The 20,339-nt window shown below is 44.7% G+C and overlaps 1 protein-coding gene across 10 annotated transcripts in view; it reads left to right on the forward strand.

Annotated features, from left to right (window-relative positions):
* LOC130867386 (F-box-like/WD repeat-containing protein TBL1X) overlaps positions 1-20,339 on the forward strand; it is a 188,471-nt gene that overhangs the window by 19,917 nt on the left and 148,215 nt on the right. For 8 of the 10 annotated variants that reach the window (XM_057759321.1, XM_057759324.1, XM_057759332.1 and 5 more), the window contains exon 1: positions 2,014-2,461. The exons of 1 other annotated variant lie outside the window; for it this stretch is intronic. The gene's annotated coding sequence lies outside the window, so the exon portion shown is untranslated. Of the gene's footprint in view, positions 1-2,013; positions 2,462-2,980; positions 3,055-20,339 lie in introns of those variants that run through there. One more of the 10 variants, XM_057759326.1, reaches the window with a different exon arrangement.

Raw genomic sequence — 20,339 nt, forward strand, 5'->3', positions numbered from 1 at the left:
GGAACTGAACCTTTGTCCCCTGTAAGAGGAGTAAGTATTCCTAATCATCGAGCCTTCTCTGCACATCCCTAGTCCTTGACTGTCGAAAAGCAAGAACTGGGATTATTGCGATACTATATCGCGCTGGCAAAACAGAATCAAACCTCCCATTTCGTTAGTCAGAGGAGGCTTGTAATAAAACCTAGTCATTCTGCACCCTATATGAAAAATGAGATTTTTTTTCCCACCACTTTCCCATTCTTTAAAAATGATCATTACTTGCCAAGTAATAGAAACATGTAGGGAAGCTTTTAACCAACTTCAGTTTGGAATTTCCAAGCACTAATTTGGACAAGGCAAGCCGGGCAGACTAGGTGGGTAGGGTTTGCTGCGCAGCTACTCGAGGGTCTGCGGTAGCCAAGAGCTGACGACCGGGTAAAGCCTGAAGCTGTAATGATGTCAACTTGTTATTTACTTTCCAAATCTGAATGACTGAGCAAGGCGAAAGGAGAATCAATCAACCACAATGTGACCCTACAGGCGGAAAAAACGCAGTGCTACCACCAGCATGCAGTGGGGGAAGGGAAGCACGTGTAAACCGGGCCAGGGTTGCATCATGAGCGGGCTCGGGTTTGCGATTGCACCCTTCTGTAATACCTCAGCATCAGTCTGCACGAGCTCAGGAGCCCGGGAGCTACGAAGGGCAGGCTCAAGGGAGCCCCACCAAATCCTTTGGGGTGGGGGGACTTCAATGGCAGCCGATAGCTAATAAGCCAGTGTTCTGCTGATTCACAATTATGAAGACTGTGTAAGTGTGTATTTTTTATTGATGCGCTCTAATAACGGTGTACCAACAGTTGTTTGACATCTTTGACGTTTCGCAGCAGTATTTTGCAAGGTAATTTTTAGGTCCGCCTGTATGATGGAGAACCGGCCCCTTAAAAACTCGCCCGGAGTTCTCCCCCCACCCCCCCCAACCACCAGAGCAACAAACGCCTAGTGTTCAAGGAAGGAGCAAGTGAGGTTAGAGTTTAAATTGCTGAGTGTTACTGGGCTCTTAGCACCAAGCTCATTAGAAGCCTAAGGGAGGGGCAAATTGATTTTAAAAATACTCAACAAGGCAGACACCAAAGGTGCTGAGGAGGAGGGCCGGATATTTATTTAATTGAATTAAAGCCGGGAGTTGGGGGAATCGTCACCAACGTGGAAGGGAGGAAGAAGCGAGGAAGAAGCACCAGGGCTGGGCCTTACCAGCCATAGCAACAGAAAACACTTTGCCAGCGCCTGCGGTTTCAGGCCTGGGGGTGGGGATTTACAGATCTAAGGACCTCAGTACCCTAACATACCCCTCCCCAGTTTATTTGTGTCTTCCTCTTGTTCTGAAGCTTCTCCTCTCTGCTTTTCTGATTCCTGGCTGGGAGGTGTTTTGCAAAGGTCATGGCTGCGCCCGAGTCCTCATTTTTTTTTTTTTTTTTTGTGGGTGGGCGTAGAGGCAACTTGGGGGGGTGCTTTAAATCGTTAGTTTTGAAGGAGATGTTACTGGAGACGGGTTGCACGAGGACCTCCTAGGCCAGCTGGGCAGCTTCATCTTTGAGGTGGGGGATGGTAACACTTTCAGTGGCTTGGGTTACCATTCCCTCCCCCAACCTGCAGGGTGGCCCTTGTTCTCATCCCCCTCAAAGCCAGCTTGGAGTGCCAGGGTTTGGGATTGGGTATGTTTGTGGGGGCCCTGTTCCCCTAATTCCTCTCGGAGCCTGTAGAAAAAAAGCTAGAGACCGTGTTGGGGCCCAGAGGGCAATGCTTGGGCTTCCCTCCTCCACCTTGGGCGTGGGGCGGAGTGGTGTGGGGGTGGGGAGGCTTTAGGGTGAAGAACTGCAGGGATGTAAGTCTCTTCCCTGCCCCCCGGGGGCTGGGTCTGGACTTGGTAGGGGTGAGGGCGGGCCTGGCGTCCTAGCCCTTAGTGGGGGAGGGGCTGCCGCGTAGGGACGCGGGGGGGCCCCCCCCAGGCGCTAGGGGGAGGGGCCGGCGGGGACGCGGTCGGGGAGGGTAGAGCTGTAGAGTGTCTCCTCCAGGTGTCTGGGGAGGGCGGCGTGCTGGCGACCCCCTTGGCACGTCTCCCAACCAGGGTAGGCGCGCTCGCGTCCGCTCCCAGCGGAGGTCACTTGGCCGTGTCGGTCCCTCCCGCCGTCCCGCCCTCTCCCGCCGCCGCCGCTCCCAGCCCAGCCCCCCCAGTCTCGACGCTCGGGAGCGACAAGCCGCCAGCGCCCCCGCCCCGCCGCCGCTGCAGCGCCCTCCGGCCGCCATTCGCCACCGAAACTTTCCAGCGCCCGCTCTTCTCGGGGACTCGGTGGCGGGCCGGGGGCGGCGCGCGGCTGCTCCGGGGCGCCTGGCCCTCGTTGGCCTCTGCGCGGCCAGGGCTTGGTGACGGTGAACCCGCCAGTACGCACAGAGCGCGGCCACAAGTTGCACGGCTCGCGACGAGGTGAGTGCACGCCGGGCAGGGGCGCAAACTTCTCGGGCCCAGGGGCTTGGCGGTGACCCCTATCGCGGAGGTCCGACCCTGGAGCTCCAGGAGGGGCAAATTCCCGTGTGCCCCCCCCACTCCCCGGGCTGGCGCGCTCCCTGCATGCTGAACAATACCTCCGGGGCGGCCGCTCCCCAAAGTGGCCGCGCGCGCGGGGGGCGGGAAAGGCCTGGGTGCGCCTTTGTTTTGGGGAGGGGGACAAGCAAGTTTAGGGAAGCGCTGCCGTTTAGTCCCTGCATCTCTTTGTCTGCGGCTCCAGAGGGGGCTGATTGGGCTGACCTGGGTCGCTTTGGGACTTGGGGGCCGAGCGGGATCCCCTTGTGGGGGAGGGGAGCCCCATTCATCCTCGAGGCGCGGGCCGGCGCTCCCGGAACCCAGTGGACGCGCGGCGGCGCGCCGGGGAGAGAGGCTGGCCCGCCTGTGCTCAGTTTCCGAGGCACAAACTGTCAAGGAAGTCCGGGAGCCCCCTCCCCACACATCTTCTCAGGCCTCGTCTCCGGACCAGGCTTGGGGGGGGGTTGACATCGGTGAAGGGCGGCTCCCCCGGCTAGGTAAGGGTGAGGGACCGCCCAGCGCGGCCTGGGGAGGGTGTAAACCTGTTGCTTTGGGGCTGGGGAGGGGTTCTCCAGATCTGCCCTCACCCACATCCCCGTCTTAGGAATTTCCCCTACGCAGAGACGGGTGCTGGGAGCGGGAGTTTATGTGGGAGGGGTGCGCCTTTGAACATTGGTGATCTCCGGGTTTTGTGACAACTTTAGGAGGCTGGAGGCCCGCCGGTGCTGGATGAGGCCTGGGCTTCACGTGCGTGACCAGTACGCAATCAGGAGCTCAGGGCTTGTTTTTTTTCTTCTTCTTTTTTATTCTTTATTCTTTTTCTTTTTGCAGTGTCTGGCGTTCTCAAAGCCCTACGCACTGTAAATTCCGCAGTTAGGGTCAGCTCCTACCAAGTGTTGTGGAGCAAAACCTAAAACAGCCCCCCCCCCCAAAACCTAAGCCTCACTGCTAGTGCAAGTGTTTGTTTCTGTTCTGCTTTGGTGTGTGCGCCTTGACCTGACTTGTGTTTTGCTCGGAGCCAGTCCCTGGTTTAACTTGAAAGAGGACACAGGACTGACTGTAAGAGGAGTGAGCACCTTTCCCCCCAGGCGTCAGTTTAGGATAGCAAATTGGTCTTGATGGCTCTAAGAAATTTACCATTTGAGTCATTTCTAGAAGACACATAGAAGAAATGAAAGAGTGTTGAGTGTAGATGGCGCTTTTTTTTTTTTAAAGGGATTTCGTGTCCAAGTGTGCTACAGATTTCCATGGAACCATCCATCCACCTGGGTAATTAGTACAACGATGAAAGTTGAAATTCACTCGATCCACTTATTAAAATGGCCCCCTAAAGCTTTTCAAGCCTTTAATATCTCCCTCCCTCCCTCTCCCCCTCCCTCCCTCCCTCCCTCCCTCTCTCTCTCTCTCTCTCTCTCTCTCTCACACACACACACACACACACACACACACACACACAAACACCTGTGGGGACTGGTATGGACGATTTTGGGTGTAAGGCTCCCATCTACCCCAGGATACCTTCTTACTCGGGTCGGAGAACTCCATTTTGGCAGTTCTACTAAAAGAAAAAGGAAGGCATTTTACCCCTTTTATGGTATTGGATAAATACTCATTTAAAAATTACCTTGGTTTTGCTGTTGGGTAAATGCTGGGTACTCTGCTAGGTCCCCCATCTACCCCAGGATACCTTCTTACTCAGGTCGGAGAACTCCATTTTGGCAGTACTACTAAAAGAAAAAGGAAGGCATTTTACCCCTTTTATGGTATTGAATAAATATTAATTTAAAAATTACCTCGGTTTTGCTGTTGGGTATGCTGGGTACTCTGCTAGGTCCAGAGAGTCACACCAAGGCAAGGCCTTTGGGGGACACTGGAAATGGGGACTGATTGGTGTTCAGTAAGGGTGGGCTACCAGGATCTGTGGGCTGCTGACAATTGCCTTTGATCCAAGATTATTGTGGTTTGAATGAGAATACCTCCGTTTGCTCATATATTTGAATGCTTGTTTCCCAGTTGGTGGAAATGTTTTTTGGAAGGTTTAGGAAGTGTGGTCCTGTTGAGTTTGTGTATTATTGAAGGTGGGCTTTGAGGTTTCAAAGGCCCACAGCATTCCGTTAGCTCACTCTCTCCCTGTGCTCGTGGATCAGATGTAAGCTCTCAGCTACTGCGCCAGTGTCATGCCTGCCTGCTGCCATGCTCCCTGCCATGCTGGATGGTTATGGACTAATTAATCCTCTGAAACTGTAAGTCCCAATGTGTTTTTCCTTCTACAAGTTGCCATGGTCATGTTATCTCTTCAAAGCAACAGAAAAGTAACCAGGTCGATCAGATCAGTCCAGAGAATTAGAAATACCTTCAAGTTTTATATATTTATCTCTACGTCTTAAGTTTGTGTGCTTTAGTAGGTGGTGTAGGGCTGTGGAATTGTAAATGATCCTGAAGTATGTTTTTGTGTGTCCTCATGTGTACATAGATGTTTGTGCACTTGTGTTTCTGGTTGCATGTGTGTATGCATGGTGGCAGTCAGAGGTTGATATGTGTCTTAAATTGATAGCTATCGACGTTATTTTTTCAGGCAGCATTTTTCACAGAGCCCAGAGCTAGACTGGCTGACCTCCAAATCCTAAGAATTCTCTTCACTGTTGGGATTATAGACGCAGCCTGCAGCAACCAGATTTTTACATAGGTCTCCAGGGATTAAACTCATGTCCGCACTGTACTGACTGAGCCATCTCCTTGAACACCAGTTTTACATATCAGAGTCTGTGTTTTTATCTGAACTGTAAAAGAGCCCCCCAAATGACCAGTTGCTGGACCGTGAACTCCTGTAATTTTTTAAGCATCATTCTATACATATAGAAAAATCAAAAGAAGGGGCTAAGGATATAGCTCAGTTGCTAGGCTACTTGCCTAGCCACCAAGAGGCCTGGTGTTCAGTCCCCAGCTCTGGGTGTAATCTTAACATTGAAGAGGTAGAAAAAGAAGGTTAATAGGGGCACAGCTTGGTTGCAGAGTGCATGTCTCAGTTTGAATGCATGGGGCCTTTGATTCAATTCCCATTACCTCAAGAAAGAAACAAAACAACAACAAAAAATTGTGAATTTTGGTGTGTGAATAAAGAAATAGACTTTACCACAGTGTCCCTGCAATGAAGATTTTATTTTTTTAAAATTACATTTTCATTTATTTGTATCTCTGTGTGTGTGTGTAAGTCAGAACAACTTGTAGAAGTGAGTTTTCTATTTCCATGATGTGGGTACTGGGTATCAAACTCAGGTTGTCAAACTTGGCACTAAGCCCCTTATCACATTATCATTATCATCATATTATCTTGTGATGAGAACTTTATAGAACTTTCTGCTGTGGATTATATTCACTGTTTCCATTTTCCAGCCAAGGAAATTGACATTTTTTTTTCCTGAGACAGGGCTTCTTTGTAGCCCTGGATATCCTGGAACTCTGTAGACCAGGCTGCCTTCAAACTCAGAGAGATCTACCTGCCTCTGCCTCCAAAGTACTGGGATTGAAGGTGTGCACCACCATGGCCTGACTGGAAACTGACATGCACTCATACATGGGGAGGTGGGGAAGGGCATGTGAATCCCATGGCCCAGCCCTTAAACTTGGTCTTTCTCTGCCTTCTTATCTATCTAATGTGAACTTTCCCATTTGAGACAAGAGGTCTGTAAATTTCATTCCGTTTTCCTGCCCCCTCAGATCTTCATTAAATGTTGATAGAAATCTGTCTATCAGTATTAGTTGTCTTTCATCTTCTTGGAAGGCAGACCATGGTGCAGGGATTATTTTCTTATATAGCTTTGCCACTGAGTCACGTGTGTGTGTGTCCTTAGACTTGAATTAGCTGAAAACACTTCTGGTCTATCGGAGTCCATTTTATGGATTCAAACAGCACATGGAACTAAACTAATAAATTAGCATGTCTTATTGGACAGAGTTAAATGTGCAAAGGTTCGGTTGCTGTTCTGGTATTACTTAGTGAAGTTTTCGTAAAAAATGTAGGAATTTGAGTGTAGTTTTTGTAGGGCTGTCTTTTGATTTTGAAATAATTCACACAGGTAGACTTAAACAATCGTGTGTGTGTGTGTGTGTGTGCATGCGTGCACGCGCGTACACATATCATGTGTGTACATGTTCATGTCATTGGACAACCTCTGATACAGTTTCTCAGGTATTGTCCATGTTGGTTTTAATTTGTGTGTGTGTCTGTGCATGTGTGTGCAGATGTGTGAGCATGTGGAGGCCAGAAGTTGATATTCAACTTTATTTGCTTTTCAAACAGGGCCTCTTATTGAACCTGGAGCTCACCAGTTTATACACACTGGACTTAACTGGACTTAATATAAACCACCTGACCAGTGAGTGACTGCCGGGGATCTTCCTCGTCTCTACTTCACAGTTCTAGGATAATAGGCATATACCACAATATCCTCATGGATCCTAAGGATCTAAATTTGGGTCCTCAAGCTTATGCAGAAAGCACTTTACCTACTGGGCCTTCTTCCCAGTTCCCCCTCCCTTTTTTTCCTTTTGAGACAGGATCTCATCATGTAATTCTCATGAGCCTGGACATTTGCTTTGTAGACCAGGTTGGCCTTGAACTCAAGAGATCTGCTGCTTCTGTCTCCCAAGTGCTGGGAATTAAAGTGAAGTCACTTACCAGCATGCCTAGACCCCACCTTGTATTTTGAGACAAATTCTTTCATTGGCCAGGGGCTCTCCAGTGAGGCCAAGCTGGTGACCTAGTGTTCACCTCTGCACAGCTTTTTTTCCCTCTCACTGAAACAGGGTCTGTGTAGCCCTGGCTGTCCTGGAACTCACTGTGTAGACCAGGCTGGCCTCAGACTCACAGAGTTCCGCCTGCATCTGTCTACTGAGTGCTGGGATTAAAGGTGTGCACAACCACTGCCTGGCCAGTTTGCACAGCATTTATCTGGCTTCTGAGGATTAAATTCAGGTCCTTCTGCTTGTGCTGCAAGGACTTTACTAGCTCGACTACGTCTCCAGCTCCCACGTTATGATTTCATGTACTTGTTTGTGTGTGAAACTGAGGAATGTACTCTACCATGGTGGAATTAACTATACCCCAAAACTCCAATTTTACTTTTTTCTTCCTTTTAAGACAGGGTTTCTCTGTGTACCTTTGGAGCCTGTTCTGGAACTAGCTCTGTAGACCAGGCTGGCCTCAAAATTACAGAGATCTACCTGTCTCTGCCTCTTGAGTGCTGGTATTAAAGGCATGCACCACCACTGCTTGGTCATTTTTACTTTTTTTTTTCTCTGAGACAAGACCTCACCAAGTTACTTAGGCTAGCCTTGACTGGGTTAGTGATCGTCATGAGTAGCTGGCATGATGGGCCTGTCTCATCACACCTGGTCTGTGTCTGGTGTTTTCATTCAATTTCTTGTAAGCTCTGGGTACCTTGGTTTCTTTCCAGTTCTTTCTTGAAGCTAAAATCTTAAATATCGAGTTTGAATTCAGGAGGTCAAAGTCTTCCAGATTAAAAGACCCACAAAAGACGTGCTTCTACAAGGTGCTAGTCATAACAGTCAGTTCCTTTAAAAAATGAGAACATAGCTGTTAGTGTTTCCTGAACATTGGCCCTTGACTCAAGATATTTTTATTAGTTATTTGATGTATGCTTTGCATAGTTCTGTACATGTGTTAGAGATGTCATTTGTAAGGGAGGACGAGGGAAAGGAGAAACCCAACTTTGTGTCTACTGGAGATATCTTTTTGCATCTATCTGTTCTCATGTGCTATTTTTATCTTTTGATTTTAATTTTATTATTTGGATTAATTTATTCCTTTTCTCCCCCTTCCTTTTTTCTGTTCTTTGAGCCAGGGCTTCACTACATAGTCCTGGCTGGCTTTGTAGACCAGGCTTGCCTGTCTTTGTTTTCCAAATGCTGGGATGACAAGTTCTATGCTTGGCTTAATTAGTTCATATTTTGTATGTGATGTATATATGTGTTTGTGTATGTGTATTTGGACACACAGATGTGTATGTATGCACATGGTTTCTGTGTACGCATGCACACACCAGAGGTTGATGTCAGATGCCTTCCTCAATCATGCCCCATCCTACCATTTTTGGAGACAGGATCTCTCACTGAACTTGGAACTCTTTCTCACAAGTTCTCCAGTGCTGGGATTCCAGATGTACACTGGTGCTGTTCCTGGCTTTCTCATGTGGATGTTGGGGATCCTGACATGTCTTTGTGCTCGGATGGCAAGCACTTTACTAACTGAACCATATTCCTATCCTCTACTTGTTTTATTTTGAGATAGAGTTTTTACTGTGTAGCTCAGGCAGGCTTTGAACTTGATGTCTTCCTACATCATTCTCTCCCAAGGGCCCCACCTGCTGGTTGAGCAGCCACTAGACAGGGAGGTAGTTCCTCCATGATTGGTGTTTTTGGTTTTGTTTGTGTTTTGTTGAGATGGGGTATGTAGACTAGGCTGGCCTGGAACTAGCAAAAGATCCATAGGCCTCTGCTTCATGAGTGCTGGTATTAAAGGCATGTGATACCAAATCTGGCCCCTTATTTTTTCCTTGAAGACTGTGAGTCTCCTTGCTGACTCAGCACTTTTCTGGCCTTTATGATGTGGACTTCTTTCTGTGCCTTCCAACACCCATCTTTTTATTTTGCTTGTTTGAGTTACGTTTCTGCTGGTGTGGCTCGTGAGGCTCACGTGAGCCACAGAGAAAAGATGGAAAGAAGGGAAGGATGATGGAGGGGGAGATTTGAGGGGAAAAATCTTGACTCCAGTCTTGTCTCCAAAGGCCAGTTCCTTCCTTCATGCTAAAAATAGTCATGGAAAAAGAAAAACGTTTATCTTTCCAACATTAAGAAAGGATAAATGTTTACAAAATGATTTTAATCTTGCTTCCTCATTGGAGCTAGTTTTTAAACGTATTTGGTGAAAGATTAACAGTTTATTGAATGTTGTGTACATATGACTTTTTTTTAAAGGGGGGAAAGGATGAATTGTAGGTGTCAGAAAACCTGAAGGGGGCCTAGAGTCTTGTCTCACTCAGCCCAGAAACTGTGATGGTCTGTGCAGTTCTGAAGGATCACTGTAGGTCCCAGTACAGAGTAGGGAAATCTTGATCAAGAAGGTGGGGCTCAGGAATAATTTGAGATACCTCTATACTTAGCAGGAAGTGAAGATAAGACCTGAACTATGGGCTCACTATAGATGGCCTTTTTGAGTCAGGCTTCCAATGGCTTACTTTGAGCTTGATCTCCTTCTGAGGCACTATTTATTTATTTATTTATTTATCACCTACAGAAGAGCAGCACCTCAGGGCAACCCAAATATCCTGATGGATATAGACATAGGGCCTCTCATACTTATCTATTGCTTGGAAGAGAATTGATTTCAGATTCTTTGGGAGGCTAGTATGTGGTGTTAGGCACTGAGCCTTTTTTCCAACCCTGCCTCCAACTCTTGAGCACTCTTTAGGGGATTGCAGATGTGTATTACCCAGTTGGCACATAAGTGTTTGGGGGGCAGGGTATGTTAGGAGGAAATGTTAGCTGACAGCTGCCATAAGAATCTCAGAGCTCATGGAAAAAGGCAAGAGTGGAGAAATGGTCCTTGAATGATTGAATTTCAGGCTTATAGGTATGGAGAAGGAGGCTGCCATATAAACTGCCCTGCAAGCACTCAGAGCCCCAGGAATCCACAAAACTATCTCTATTTCTTGTTTTATTTATGTATGTATGTATGTATGTATGTATGTATGTATGTATGTATGTCAAAGATGGTTAGGTCTAGCTTGAGGTCAGCTTCTTGTTATTTGTGATGAGGAAAATCCCCAGATAGCTCTGTCTCTTGTTTATGCAGACCCAGGAAGGAACTAGCGACACTGGCGAGCCTGGAATTTCATTGCCACACAGGTAGGCCAAGAAACCTGGAAGGATATAGGCAAGGGAATGTCTCAGGCTTTGGCTGGTTGCTGACTCTAGATGCTGTTTCTGTCTATATTTGCATAGCTTGTGGCATAGTGAGGTTTTTGGCATTGAGCCAGAGGATTGGGGGCTATACTGGTCATTTTTTTTTTTAAACTTGACACAAGTCAGGGTCATCTAAGAAGAGAGAACCTCAACTGAAAAAAAATCTGCATCTAATTGGCCTGTGGGTAAGTCTGGGGCGTTTTCTTTATTAATGATTGATGTGGAAGGGCCCAGCCCACCTGGGAAGTGCCATCCCTCAGCAGGTGGTCAGGTGGTTAAGGGTTATATAAGAAAATAAGCTCTGCAAGCCATGGGGAGTAAGCCAGTAAGTAGCACCCCTCCATGGCCTCTGCTTCAATTCTGCATTCAGGTTGCTGCTGTTGTTTACTGTTATTGTTATTTTTTGAGATTGTAATATAATTACAACATTTTCCCTTGCCTTTTCTCCCCCCAAACCCTCCAATATATCTGTTTGTGTAAATGTGTGTACACGGTCATGCGTTTGTGCATCTATGTGAAGGTCAAAGGTCAACCTTGGGTGTCTTCCTCACTGTATATTTAAAGACAGTTCCTTACAGAACCTGGCGCTTGCTCATTTGCTGTCCATTCAGTGAGCTCCTGGACTCTGCTTGTCTCCATGTACTCAGCACTGGGATTACAAACTACTACAGCTGACTTTTATCTGGGTTCTGGGAAAGGAACTCAGGTTCCTATGTCTATACAATACATGCATTACAAACCACATATTCTCAGGGCTAAGTGTTAATAATTAGGAAGCCAGACTTTTTTTTTATGCGCATGACCACTTTTTTCCTTCAGATTTGTTAAGGCTCAATATTTTATGTTGACTAAATGCTGGGGTTGGGATGAACAGAGAGTTATTTTTATCTCTGACTTGGACTGTTGTTTTTCCCATGATTAAAATAGGTACTGTATGGTTAATATCAATAGAATAGGATGTGTCTTACAGTTACACTGGTTCACACATAACATACACATCCCTACCCCTATAGTGAAGGTTAGGTAAGTGGAGATTCTCTTTGGCCTAATACCTTGTCTGCTCACCATTGCTCAACTTCTGAATGAGACCTTACCTGGTGCCTAAGCAACTCTCAGTTTAATGTTGGAAGCAGGTCAGCAAGATCCTGTGACACTGCTTTAGCTCTGAGATAGCATCTTGTGTCTTTGTTAAGTGACAGCACTCATTATCCATTTGATGATTAGCCAGACAATTGCATGATTGTAATATTATAATGTATTTCAGAAATCTGTTTTGAAGGATGGTCCTAAGTGGGCTTTATCTTCTCAAACCTACTGATTTATATTTCCTGTGTGCTGAAAGAATAGGCTTACTATGTGCAGGTGTTTCTGCACTGTTCTCGGAGTTGGAGGGGACTGGTCAAGGCAAGGGTAAAAGCTATTTGGACCATGAATGCTCTTACAAGGCAAGGGTAAAAGCTATTGGACCATGAATGCTCTTAAGTCTGGGAACCTGGCAGAGAGAACACAGAAGGAAGTGCGTGGGCTGGTTACACTGTGGAAGGACTGTTGACAGAATTCACTCAAGAAATGCAATGGCTTCTTAGAAGGTGGCACTATTAAAATGAACTGTCGTGGTTTTTTCTTTTTCTTTTTCTTTTTTTTTTTTTTTTGGTTTCTCGAGACAGGGTTTCTCTGTGGTTTTGGAGCCTGTCCTGGAACTAGCTCTGTAGACCAGGCTGGTCTCGAACTCACAGAGATCCGCCTGCCTCTGCCTCCCGAGTGCTGGGATTAAAGGCGTGCGCCACCATTGCCCGGCTGTCGTAGTTTTTTCATGGAAATAAAAATCAAGTCATTTTTTTGTTCAAATAATTGTATGTGAGACTTTATAAAGATCTTAAGTTAGCAAAATTATATAGCCCAAGTTAATTACATTAATTTGTTCAAACCAAATATAGAGGAAGATTAGCATTTCTGTGTCACTTCAGGGCCTCCTAGTCTTAGAGTTGTCTTCTCTCCGTCTGCCTTTCTCTCCCCTTCCGTTCTTTTTTTTCCTTCCCCTTTCTCTTTTCTTCCTTCTTACCTTTCTTTCTTTCTTTCTTTCTTTCTTTCTTTCTTTCTTTCTTTCTTTCTTTCTTTCTTTCTTTCTTTCTTTCTTTCTTTCACTGAGCCCACGTCTTTGTACATGGTAGGCAAATACTATACCACCGAACATTCTGAACATTCCAGTTAGCTGCCTTCTGGATGCATTTTATTTTAATGTTTTGAACATCCTAGGTCTGTTTTCAGGAAATTAGTTGAAACAAGAAACTTTTTTGGGGGGTTGGGAGTGTCAATTCCTTAAGCATCAAAAGCATGGGGTAATTTGCCAGCTCTTTGTTTTGTGGTACTAAGATGGAACCTAGGACACTGTGTGAGGTAGGCAGGTTATCTAACACTGAACTATTTTCTCCTCACCCCCATTTAAGACATAGCAGAAGATGACTCTGAATTTCTGTTCCTTCTACCTTCCCAATACTGGGATTATAGGTGTTCACCACCATGCCAAGTTTATGTGGTGCTGAAGAACAAATTTAAGGCTTTGTACATACTCTGCTAAGCTATAGCCAGGGTTTTTCCTCTTAAACATTTTTTTTAGCATCCAGGTGCAGTGGCACATGCCTTTAATGCCAGCACTTGGGAGGCAGAGGCAGGCAGATGTCTGAGTTTGAGACCAGTTTGGTTTGCAGAGCAAGTTCCAGGACAGTCAGGGCTACACAGACTCAAAACCCATCTCAAAACACCAAAAGAAAAAGAAAACAGCCAAAAACAAAAACAAAAAACCCCACAAAACCACTTTTTTTATATTTAGACAAAGTATTACTAAATTACCCCAGCTGACCTCAAACGTTAAACAAGATTTTATTTTTTGAAATTTTATTTGTATAAATCGGCTCTAAGGTTTAAAAATATTGAGGACCCAAAGTAGGATGAGTAGGAAAGGGAAGGGGGATATGGGAAGGGTTGGGTGAAATGGATATGAGACGATTTGGGGAAGGTGGAGGAATATGATCAATATACATGAGGATATGCTCAAAGACTCCATAAAGATAGTTCCAAATAATTATTTTAATTTTATAAATTGCACTATATATTATTTATTCCTTTTGCTCCATAACTATTACAAAGATAGGAATTCTGTTGGAAAAGGCCATTTTGATATAGCTAAACAGGTTCGAGTTACCGAAACAAGCAGTTTGCTTTTGATCATTTCACATGAAATGGTCAAATGGTCATTTAACAAACTGAAGTATTGAGGCAAATTTGGTACCATATGGCTGTAATCCCAGGGTTTGAGAGGTGGAGGAAGGATGATTAGGAATGGAAGACTATCCTTGGCTGCATAGCAAGTTTGAGGATAGTCTGGGCTACACTAGACCCTATTGCAAAAACAAATAAGTAAACAAACAAGTTTTAAATTTATAATGTTCCTTAAAAAATAGAAATTATGTAACATATACCATTTTGCATCAAAATGATACTTGGAAAGTAAGTATAGAAATGTGTCTAAATCACCTGGTTCATTGCGAATGTTTAACAAATATTGTGTACAATGTGAGAACTAAATATAACAAACTTCTGACCTACTTTTGGTACATAGAAAATGTTGACAATTTGGAGAAATGTGTGTGTGCCTCTTACCTGAGAAGATCAGAAGAGGGCATGGGATTGCCTGAATTGATGTTACAGAAGGTTGTGTACTGCCGTGTGGGTACTGGCAACTGATCTTGGATCCTCTGGAAGAGTAGCAAGTGTTCTTAACTGCTGAGCCTTCTTTTATCTCTCCCCCTCCCCCTTTTTGTCTGAGACAGTCTTATTCTAGCCCAGTGTGACATGGAACTGGTTGCTAATCCCAAACTCCTAGCCTCTAAACTCATGACTGCCCTTTTGCCTCAGTCTCCCAAGTGGTGGGATTGTAGGTATGAGCTACCCTATATGGCTTCAAGCTTGTCCTGAGAAGCTGGAATTGCAAGTGTTCCCATCATACCCTGCCTAATTTGTCATTTTGGGATCTTAACTTTCTTTCTGTTCTATGCCTGTCATAGTAAATGAGCAGCAGGAAGCCATTACCTTAGTCTTGATTTTCTGTGATGCCTTCGCTTTCTTTTTTCAGTTCATGGTTTGCTCTCCGTTTTCCTGTTCTATTTACTTTTCCATTTCGTGTTCTATATTTGGACAACACATGTATTTCTGTGGGTGGGTTTCTGATGTTCCAGATGTTCATGGGAGTGGAATTTCCCCAAGCACACCAGGGGGCCTGGGGAGCAGCTAGTGTTTGGCTTTGTGTATCTCCTAGAGTTGAAATAAATGGCCCTGGATGTGGATTGGGCAGCAATTCCCTTTGTTTTGCTTAGCTTTGCCTTCAGTGTTTGCTTTAGTTTTGGTTGCTGGAGATATCAGCTTTAGGGATGTTTCCTTTGTCATAGACCTCATTTTCATTTATTTATTTTTCTTTTGCAGCACTGGAGATGGGATCCAGAGTCTTGTGCATTCTCTCTCCCACTGAGTGATACTTCCCCCACCCCCTCCATCTTTGACTTAAAATTCCAAGATCTGCCTTTTAATTGAAGTTGGTTTTCCTAACCAGCATTGTTGAAGCCACCATCTTAAATGAGCCATGTAAAGCTCACCATTAGAAAATGGTACAATATTCTCATTATAGTTCATGTTCAGCTGTCATTTGGCTTCCCAATCCAGCCATGGGCAAGCTCTAGATAGGTTTTCTTTTTGTGGAATTTTAGAGAGCCCCTTTTAGTGTCTTTCTGTTGATTGAACTTTCTGAGTTGTAATATTGGATTTAATTCTGGTCTCCCTGCCCCAGAGGATTGAATGTTGAGGTAGGAAGAAGAGGCTAGTATATTTGGCATTTTGCCTCAATTTCCTTTTCCTTTTTTTTTTTTTTTTTTTGAGGTGGAGTACCTCAGGCTGGCCTCAAACTTCTAATTCTAATGCCTCAGGCTCCTGAGTGCTAAGATCACAGGCATGGGCCATCATACCTGCTATATGCAAATTCTGGGGATGGAACCTAGGGCTTTGTGTATGCAAGGCCAGCACTCTACCCACTGAACTACAGCACCAGTTTAAAAATATAGATACTTTATTTTTATTTGTGTTATATGAAAATCTTGGGGAGTCTGTTCTCTCCTTCTACCTCTGTCTGTGTCTTGGGGATCCAACTGGTTCACCAGACTCTGTAGCAAGCACTTGTCTGGGCGAGTCCTCTTGCAGCTTGCTGGCTCCAGTTTGGAACGAGGTACTTAGATCCTTCATAAAGACTGAAGCCCCTGGCCTAGATAGTCTCTCTGATTGTGCTCAGAGAAGAAATATAGCCTTTGTTACTGACCAGAAAGTAGGCATTATTTTTATAAAACAAATGAGCCACATACTCAGGAGCTCTCATTAGAGGGGGAAATGGTTTTCTGCTCCCTTGGAAGTGTTCATTCATAAATAAACAATGAATGTACAATGCAGAGAGAGGAACTAAAGGCATGAAGTCTTCCTCTGGGAATTGTGTTTCATCTGTTGGGTTCTGTTCTGAAGGTGCCTGGCTGACATTTTCTTAAAATCTGATGAACTTGCTACCTGCAGTTTGCATGGCCTGCAGCCTTCTCTCCAACTCTGGCCTGCACAGATCTGTCTGCTCCTGCCCCAGGACTCTGACCTGCAGTTTCTATGTGGCTCTTGGCTCTTTTTCTGAGATAGCTCTCTTTTTCTGTGTTTTTGATACAGTCTTGCTATGTAGCTTAGGCTGGCCTGGAACTCGGTATGTTGCCAGCTTGGCAACGATCCCAGCTCTAAATCCATTTGTTTTTCTAAGACAGTAAATACATGAATGCTGCTTTAAAAAGAGTCCAGGCTGTGAGAATCTCTTTCTCTGCCATCCTCTAGAGTACCTAATCTACAGGGTAGAGTAACATTTTTTTCTATCTATTTCTGAAGTCCTGTAGAAATATTTAGCCTCATGCTGCATCTAGATAGAATCGTGTTATAGCTATTTAGCTTCACCTACTTTATTTTTGTTTTTATTAAGGTATAATAGAAATAAAGTAGGATTGACACATACATTTAATCATTTTTTTGCACACATGTATGTGCACACACATAAATATCTTTAAGATTGCTTGACAATCAAATGCCAAGTGTTCTTCCTACTCTCTAGTTTCCTGGTCGCCTTTGGTAATTTCACTTTTACTTCTGGACACCCCTGTTGTGCCCTTAGGTAACCACTAGTTCTTCCCTTTCCCTACTCCCACCCTAAGCCTTTGTGCCTGCTAGGCAGTTTGTCTTCTACTGAGCTGTACAGCCTCAGACCCTGAGGTAAATGTGTGACCATACAGGTGGCAGTTAAATTGGCCTCTGGAGGTCTTACTAGCATACATGATGACCATCCCCCACTCTTAGGTTTCTGACTCTGGGATAGTTGTGCCCAAGCCCACCTTTCTAGCATCTTCCCAGGGAAGCTGTTGTTGGAAGGCTCACACACACGTTGAAGGGCTCCTGCCTTCAAGGAAGTCTTTATAAATGATGACAAGGACTCTGTACTTTCTGACACTCTTCTCTCCTAGACTCTCTTTTTCCCTTGTTATAAGGTTGCTGGTAGCTGAGTCACTAGGTTCCTCATTTTTGTATCTTTGGTTGAATGTGGCTTCTGGGTTTTGATTTCTTTTTTTTTTTTTTTAAATATTTTTATGGTTTTATTAAATATTTTATGTGCATTGGTATGAAGGTGTTAGATCCTCTGGAACTAGAGTTATAGACAATTGTGAGCTGCCATGTGGGTTCTGGGAGTTGAACTCGGGTCCTCTGGAAAAGCAATCAGTGCTCTTAACCACTGAGCCATATCCAGCCTGGGTTTTGATTTCTTGATGAAAAGAAAAATCTATTGGGAATATCCTGGGGTGTGTGGGGTAGGGTGCTAATAATTTCTAAACACTAGCCATGATTCTCTCCCTTCCCCATCAAATGGGGGGGTTACCTTTATTGGTCCCTGCCCATAGCTGGTATGGTCATAGGATGAAGTGTTAGGAAAGGGTGAGCACCTGCCTCTATGTGTGACAGGATGGTAGGCATAGGACTGCAGTGTCAGAGAATAACTTTGGGAATCTGTTCTCTCCTTCCACCATGAGTTCTGGGTACCTCACCAAAACAATCTCACCAAACAAAGTCTTGGAACTTTCTGAGGTTTCCTGAGCCTAGAAGTTTCATTAACTTCCTAAGTCTTCTTGAGCCTATTTCTTCCTTGTTTGATTTCCTAAGAAATAGCTAAACTCTGTAAGAGTACTGTGTCTATGGAATGCTGGAATTTAAAAATACCTACACTACATAGTTGTCATGGCTCAGGTTCTGTCTGCTGCCTAAGCATTTTTTCCCTCTGGGGGTAGGGTATGGTACCGGGGAGACTGGGGATGGGAGGATGAGGGTTGGGTGGACTGGGTGGAAATGGGGGTGGATGCTAGAGATTGAACCTGGGATCTTGCTTGTGTTAAGTGTGCTTTGTACTGGTAAACTCTACCTCCAGTTTCCTATGCTTTTACAATGACAGGTTGCCTGAGAATGCACACAACTTGACCCTTTAAAGTGTGGAATTGAGAACTTTCCTAGTGTATTTACTAAATAGTCCACTCAGCATTTCTAATCCTAGAACATTTCATCACCTTCCAAAGAGATCCTGTGACATTATGACATCAACCCTATCGTTTCTTCCCTTAAGTCCCTGGTAGCCACAGATCTCCTTTCTGTCTGTGGATTTATCTAGTCTTTGTATTTCATAAAAATGGAGTAATACATTATTATATGTGCCCATTAATACCTGGCTTTTTGCTCTTAATTAAAAAAGAAAGCCACAGCCGGGTGAGTGGGCACACCTTTAATCCCAGCACTTGGGAGGCAGAGACAGGTTGATCTCTTTGAGGCCAGTCTGGTCTACAAAGTGAGTTTCAGGACAGCCAGAGCTACATAGTGAGACCCTGTCTTAAAACAAAATAACAAAGACATACAAAACAAAACAAAAACCTCGTCAGTTTACTTAATTGTGTATGTGTACATGTTTGCTTGTGTATACATGCATGTGTGTGGAGGCCAGAGATTTCTTCAAGTGTCTTCCTTAATTGCCCTTCATCTTATGTTTTGAGATTGAGGCTCTTACTGAACCTGAGTCAGGCTTACTGGCCAGCAAGCTCCAAGGATCTTCTTCCTGTCTTCATATACCCAAAGCTATGATTAGAGGTGTGTACCACTGTACTTAGCATTTTTTACTTGGGTGCTGGGATCCAAACTCAGGTCCTCAAGTTAACAAACACTTAACACAGTGAGCCCTCCCTCTCCCCAGCACATCTGTTATATTTTTGTTGTTTATGCATGTTGAAGGATGCTTGGGGCCAAAAGGCTTGGTGTGAGGTAAAGATGATAGGGAGTAGTCGTAATTAGCATCTCCTGTGATTACAGTGGGTGTGGAGAATGGTCTACAGGTATAGTAGTGTGCCTTAAATCAGGAGTGCTTCAGCTGCTAGTTGAGCCTGAACTGCTATTTTTCTCCTTTCTCTTTTCATCCTTCTTTCAGTTCCCTCCACCCAGAGGTCAACTTAGGAAAGAGCTCAGTGGGTAAAATGTTTGTGGTGCAAGCATGAGGAGCTGAATTCAGGTACCTAGTAGCTATGTAAAAATCTGGGCATGACCCCAGTCCTGGGGAGGTAGGAGCCAGGAGGATCCCTGGGGTTCATGGGACAGCCAAGCTGGGCCACTGGTGCAGTGAGAAATCCTGTATATAAAAAAAGCAAGGTGTGAAGTATATTGAGAAAGATAGAGTTGATCTCTGTATATGTACACACACACACACATGAACGTATGCACACCCCAACACACACATACCTCAACATGCACATGTGCACGAGAACACACACAAGGAAGATTTTTTTGGGGTCAGCTCCTTCTACTGACCTCTGTCTTACGAGGTGGTGCATTTTCAGTGGAGTGTTAGGAATGTGTGGGAGTCCTTTCTGCAGTGAAGATTCAGGAAACCTGACTTCCCCGAAGGTATGTGTGGCATGTATTTGGTGTCTGGGGGTGCCAAACAGGTAGAACATTCCAGAGCCACAACCTTTGTTAACATAGTGGTAAATTATGAAGCATTTACTTTTCTGTGCCATTTCTGTATGTATGGCCTAATTTAAAGTTCCAGAATTGAGTTTGAGAATATAGAAATTATTTTTATTTTTGTGGTGCTGGTGATGGAACCTGGAAGCTGATGCTTACTAGTCAATCACTCCATCCCTGAGTTGCTTCTCCCAAGGCTGATTTTTATCCAGTTGCACATGGGGATACCTATACTTGTTATGGTTGGTAAGGCTGAAGGTATTTTTCTGGCTAATCTTAAAACAAAAATTCATTACAGGACCACTAACTTAGAGTCTTCAAGCAGTACTCACCTCATTTTAGTTTTTTAAAAATTGTTTTCTATATGTATGAGTGTTTGCATGTATGTGTATCACATGAGTGCAGTGCTTGGGGAGCCCAGAAGAGAGTGCCACAGAACTGAAGTTGCCTGTGGTTATGAACCACCATGTGGCTGTTGGGAACTGAGCCCTCATCCGTAAGAACAGCAAGTGCTCCTAACTGCTGGGTCATTCCTCCAGACCCCTGTTTTATAGTTTTGAAGGTCAGAAGTCTGAAGAGTGCAGCAAGCTACTTTCTTTTCTGAATGCTCAAGAGGTCAACCCTATTTTCTTTACTCTGAGTTTCAAAGGACCGGACAAATGGTTCTATCTCATTTTGTTATAGTTAT

The sequence above is a fragment of the Chionomys nivalis genome, chromosome X (genome assembly GCF_950005125.1).
Source record: "Chionomys nivalis chromosome X, mChiNiv1.1, whole genome shotgun sequence".
Lineage (NCBI taxonomy): Eukaryota > Metazoa > Chordata > Mammalia > Rodentia > Cricetidae > Chionomys > Chionomys nivalis.